Source organism: Pinus tabuliformis, chromosome 7 (assembly GCF_031772625.1).
Source record: "Pinus tabuliformis cultivar Carrire ecotype Pingquan chromosome 7, CPIR1, whole genome shotgun sequence".
In the NCBI taxonomy this organism is placed as follows: Eukaryota; Viridiplantae; Streptophyta; class Pinopsida; order Pinales; family Pinaceae; genus Pinus; species Pinus tabuliformis.
The window spans coordinates 402014504-402020397 of NC_142293.1; positions in this window are offsets into that span (position 1 = coordinate 402014504).

A 5894-nucleotide genomic window follows, 5' to 3' on the forward strand; every position below is an offset into this window, starting at 1 on the left:
ATCATTAAATAGCGACAAACTTGTCTTTAGACGAGAACGAGTTTCACTATCGCTAGGCTCGTTAAAACATAGCGATGGGCTTGCCCGAAGGGAAAGTTATAGAACAAGCATATGTTATCCTCCTCAAGCTTGAAAAAAATAAAGAGGTACTGGTCAGCAATGACTGGGGAAAAATTGGGAGAAACTCAAGAAAACTTTGATGGTAGCAAGTCGCTCTTGAACATGACACTTTTCCTCCGTACCATAATTGGGTTGGGTTGTTTCATTCACCGGTCACATAACCATGGTCTCACCATACCATCCATATTTGGGGTAATGCTACTGATCCATCGCATCAGTGTCGCCATATGTTCAAGAGAAGTCATTCAGAAAAGTCAACCGTATCCCATCCACTGCTGTACATTATCCTTCATCCTTTCATGACCGCCACCCTGAATCATATGTCTCAGATCGTTTTCACCTCCATCAAAATCATTAGCTCCATTCCGTGTCATTGATGTGGGATTCATTAAGGCCCTCCTTTGACGGATCGCTTCTTGTCGACATCAGCTCATTATCCAAGAAGTTGATCTAGGAACAACCCCTTCAGTACTTTGAAGCTTGCATGCCTCAATGGCAAGTTTCTCACTTCCGGCGACAGGTATACATCAATGACCTTCGACCGAAAGATTTTGCGTGGTGTTCGACGCCAAGTCCTTTATTCACACCACGTGAATTGTACTGCAGTACCTTGAGGGTCATTATCATTATCGGTGATTCCTCTCGCGCTTGTTAACGATTTTCCTCATTGATCGGTAATCAAGCGATGTCTTTCCATGCTTGACTTCAGAACATTTCTCACATGGATCGACTTGTACTTAGAGTGAAGATCGAACGAGTTTGAAGACCCCGGATCTAGTTTCATCCATTCGGGCTGTGATATATATTCAGGAAAGATAAAGACATTGACATGTACATCATTGCAGCAGATAATTATCCTATCCAAAGGATGATAATTGCATTAAAATTATCAGTCTACCATCAGACGAATGTCTGTTCTACGTACAGAAAAATGAATTTATAAAGCTGAGCATGGGAATGCCCGCCTCAGCCAGATCATGAAAGCAGTATGAAAATAATGTATTGTATTGTATCTCATTACAGGTCTCCTCCCAGCATTGGATGAACTTCGGATCCTCTTGATAAAGCATTTCACCCGATAAACGGCCTCATACTTTAGGGGGCAACTATTATAGACATTTTTGTGCCTTACAGCTATAAGCATGAAATGTCCATAATCTAAGGGATCTAAAGTCCCTAAACATGTTGTTCCTACCCATAGAGGAACAACGCTAACAAACCACAGCAATTCACAGAAGTTCTCCACCAGAAACTGCTCAAAAACAAGTCAATTCAGGATCAATTCAGTGGCTCCACTAGCTGTCTGCACTGAAATGCAAAGTCAACACTGGCTACCTGCACTGCAACGCAGGTAGAAGCACTACCAGGGTGCGCTGAGCGAGAGTTGACAAATGGCAAGTTCATTCCAAGAGGTGCCAAGACCCAGGAAGCTTCCAGAATCTTCCTCAATGACACTTGCCTCAGTGAATTCGACTAGTGATGAGTAAGAGGTTCCCAATCTCCAAGTGGAAGCAAGAACCTCCAAGTGGAATCAAGAACTTACAGAGGGAGAGGACACTAGTCAGATCTCAAGCTGACTCATCCTCTCTCCAAACATCTATATATGGATCTCTCCTCCATGAGATCTAGAGGCTGGAATTTTGTTATTGCAAAGAATTGTTGTTGGTTTGAGATTGGAATCATTGGGTGCTTAATGCTTTGAAGGGGGTAAAGATAGGAATTCCATTTGCTGGGAAGGAGATGATGGATTGGAGCCCTCTGGGTTGTATCTCTTCCTGAACCTTGTTATTCATCAATAAAGCTATCTTGGTTTCTCCTATATACTGATGCATCTTTGATGTATGATTGCATTAGTATGTTTAGTTTATTTCTAATCCTGAACTAGTTATGAATATGAATCCATGTCTTGTGTAGTGTTCTCTTCTTGTGATCTTGCAGAAACCTATTGAAGCTGGGCGAGCGAGAAGGCAAGTAGCTGAGATCTCTCAAAGAGAAGGGAAACTGGATTGAGAGACAAACGGAAGACACCGGTTAGTCCATCCGTCTCTCTTCATTCTTAATTCATAAAGGAAGAATACTAGAATAGCTGTCTCTGTTTGTTGCCTAGGCACTGTCACACCTTAGGTGGATAGGATCGTCCTGCATAGGCATTTTTCCCCACAACACTTTATATTGTTCAATGATGATAGCTGCCCTCCCACTGAGGAGAAGCCTTTCCCTTTAGAACAAGAAACATGAATCAATCAAGAGTCGGTTGCCCATACCCATGAAACTGCTAAAACAATTAGTGCAACCAGCATACAAGAAGAACCACATAAAGCACAAAACCAAGGTCCACCCAATCCTAAAATGACTGAAACTCTTAATACTAACCACAAGCAAGAAATCACATGGTATTTAGAGTTTGAAGGTTCTGTTAATAAGCTAGGAGCAAGGGCAGGAATATGGATTCAAAATACACATAATAGCCATGTAGGGGTCATGCTTACAGACTAAAATTCAAATGCACCAACAACGTGGCAGAGTATGAGGCTCTCTTATTAGGCCTTAAACTGCTCAAAACTCTAGGAGCTACAAAAGTGTCCATTCTAGGTGACTCCGATTTGATCATTCAACAGATGAAGGGTAACTTTGTTACTAATGACAATAGGCTAAGAGCTTATAGGTCTGCTGCCATAGAAATACTCAATTCCTTCACCGAATCCAAGCTTGCTAAGATTTCTAGAAACCATAACATGCATGCTCATAGTCTAGCTACTTTTGCTAGCACTTGCAGGCTGCCCTTTGAGCCCAATTACCGCTTTACTGCTGAGATAAAGCACATGCCTGCTGTCCCTAACAATATCAAAGATTGGCAAGTGTTTGAGGATGATGCTCAAATCAACAATTTTCTTACCTTACAGCAAGAATTCTCAAGCTTAAACATTGATGAAGATGCCATGAATGACCCACAACAGCAAATGAGCCAAAATGAGCAAACTATAACAGCTGAAGCAGAAAATCAAATGCTACACCCAACCATTTTCGAGGAGAAAAACATGCAAGAGATGAAGAAAATGCAGTCAGAAGAAATAGCTGAAGCAGAGGCCGAAGTGATTGATTTAAAAGACAATTTTCTACCTGCTGGCCTCACTCCATTAGAAGACATATTTGATTCAAACGCTGTCCCCAAAAAGCCAAAGATTCAGCCCTTAAACGCTGCTGTGGAAGACTATAATATTGGGACAACAGAGAAGCCCAAAATGATTAAACTATCCAAGTCTTTGCTTCCCGATCAAAAACCAAAATATGTTGATTTATTTAAAGAGTTTCAAGATGTATTTGCCTGGAGTTATGAGGACCTTAAGTCCTATGACACCTCTGTTATCCAACATACCGTTCCCTTAAAACCAAATCAAAATCCCTTCAAACAGAAACTAAGGAGAATCAATCTTGTGCTCCTCCCTTTTATTGAGAAAGATGTGAAAAGAATGTTTGAGGCTGGTATCATAGCACCCATTAGATTTTCAGAATGGGTATCCAATCTTGTGCCCACAAGGAAGAAAACAGGGGAGATTAGACTACGTGTGGACTTAAGAAATCTGAACCAAGTCTCCCTTAAAGATCACTACCCTCTGCCAAAAATGGACCACATTCTACAAAGAGTAGTGGGGTCATCAAGAATTCCTTTGCTAGACGACTTTTCAGGTTTTAATCAAATACTTGTTCACCCGGACGACCAAGACAAGACAGCCTTTACAACACCATGGGGAACATTTAAGTATGTGAAGATGCCTTTCGGACTAAAGAATGTAGGTGCTACCTTTCAAAGGGCCATGGACATTGCATTTTCCAAGGAAATCCATGATTTCCTAGTGGTTTACCTTGATGACCTTACTCCTTTCTCAAAGTCTGATCAATAGCACCTAAAACATTTGAGACAAGTGTTCCTAACCTGTAGGAAATATGGAATTTCCTTGAACCCCAAGAAATCTCTCTTTGGCCTAGAAGAAGGAAAATTGCTAGGCCATATCATTTCAAAAGATGGGATTAGAATTGATCCTGAAAGAATTCAAGCCATCCTTCAAATCCCTTATCCAAGAAACATCAAATAATTGCAAGCATTCCTAGGAAAGATCAATTTCCTAAGGAGATTTATCCCAAACTTGGCCGAGCTAATACGAATGCTAAATAAAATGTTAAAGAAGGATTCCAAGGTAAAATGGACTTTATAAGCCAAGCAAGCCTTTGAGGGCATAAAATCTGCCTTAACCCAAGCCCCAGTCCTCACAAGTCCTCAATTTGATAAAGATTTCATCATTTTTTCATTTGATCTGAACACACCATTGCTGCTGTCCTTTTACAGAAAGATGATCAGGGAAAGGAAAAGCCAATTGCTTTTTTTAGCTGAGCCCTTAGAGATGCACCCTTGAAGTACCAAATCATGGAGAAGCAAGCATATGCCCTTGTAAAAGCAATCAAAGATTTCAGAATTTACATTTTATATTCACATGTGATTGCTTATGTACCAAATGCTGTTGTAAAAGACATATTAACTCAAGAGGGCATAGAAGGAAAAAGAGGCAAATGGATTGCCAATATTCTTGAGTATGACATTGAGATAAAACCCACCAAGCTGATAAAGGGACAAGGTTTAGCAAAACTGATGTCCGAAACCAATTTTCAAGCCTTAGACATTAATCAACTGGACAATGAACAGGAGCTGGCGACTCCACAGATCAGTCAAGCTTTTTTGCAATCCCCATGGTATGCTGATATATGTTTTATATTGTTACAGTAGTGTGCTCCTCCAGGGTATTCCAGAACTAAAAAGAGATTTTTAAAGATGAAATCATCAAAGTTTTGTGTCTTAGATAGTGCCCTGTTTTGGAAAAATCATGAAGGAATATTGCTGAATTGTCTAACTATGAATGAAACTGACAGTGTCATGAAAGAATTCCATGCAGGGGACTGTGGAGGGCACTTATATTGGAAGTCCACTACTGATAAAATACTAAGGGCTGGTTTCTATTGGCCCTCTTTGTTTGCTGATGTAAGAAAGTTTGCTGTTTCATGCCACAAATGCCAAATCTTTGAAGGCAAAAGAAAGCTTCTCCCCTTGCCCCTTAAGCCTATTTCAACCGAGAAGCCTTTCCAACAATGGGGTCTTGAATTCATTGGAGAAATCCATCCTTCCTCTTCTGGCCAGCATAAGTGGATTCTAACAACCACAGATTACTTTACCAAGTGGATTGAAGCCATCCCATGTAGGCAAGCCAATGACTCCACCATTATCCAATTCCTTGAAACCAACATTTTGTCCAGATTTGGCTGTCCTGAGAAGATCATTACAGATAATGCAACTACCTTCAAATCCAAGAAAATGGTCAGTTTTTGCCACAAATTGCACATTACCTTAGGCCACTCCATAGCCTATTACCCTAAAGGGAATGGCTTAGCCGAATCATCCAACAAGAGTCTGATTAACATCATTAAGAAAGTCTTGGAGCAGAACAAGAAGAACTGGCACAATAAGCTTGTAAATGCCCTATGGGCAGACAGATTGTCAACCAAGAGGTCCATAGAGATGAGCCCATATGAGTTAGTCTATGGCATGGAGGCCAAGTTCCCCTCTTCTTTGGGAATCCCTATTATCAAATTGCTGCAAGAAATGCAGGTAGAGCCAAATGATATCCAAAGAAGAATAAACCAAACCATCCATTTGCAGCAAACAAGAGAGCAAGTGTACGACAGAGCTCAGATTTTACAAGAGAAGGTCAAGAAAATGTTTGACA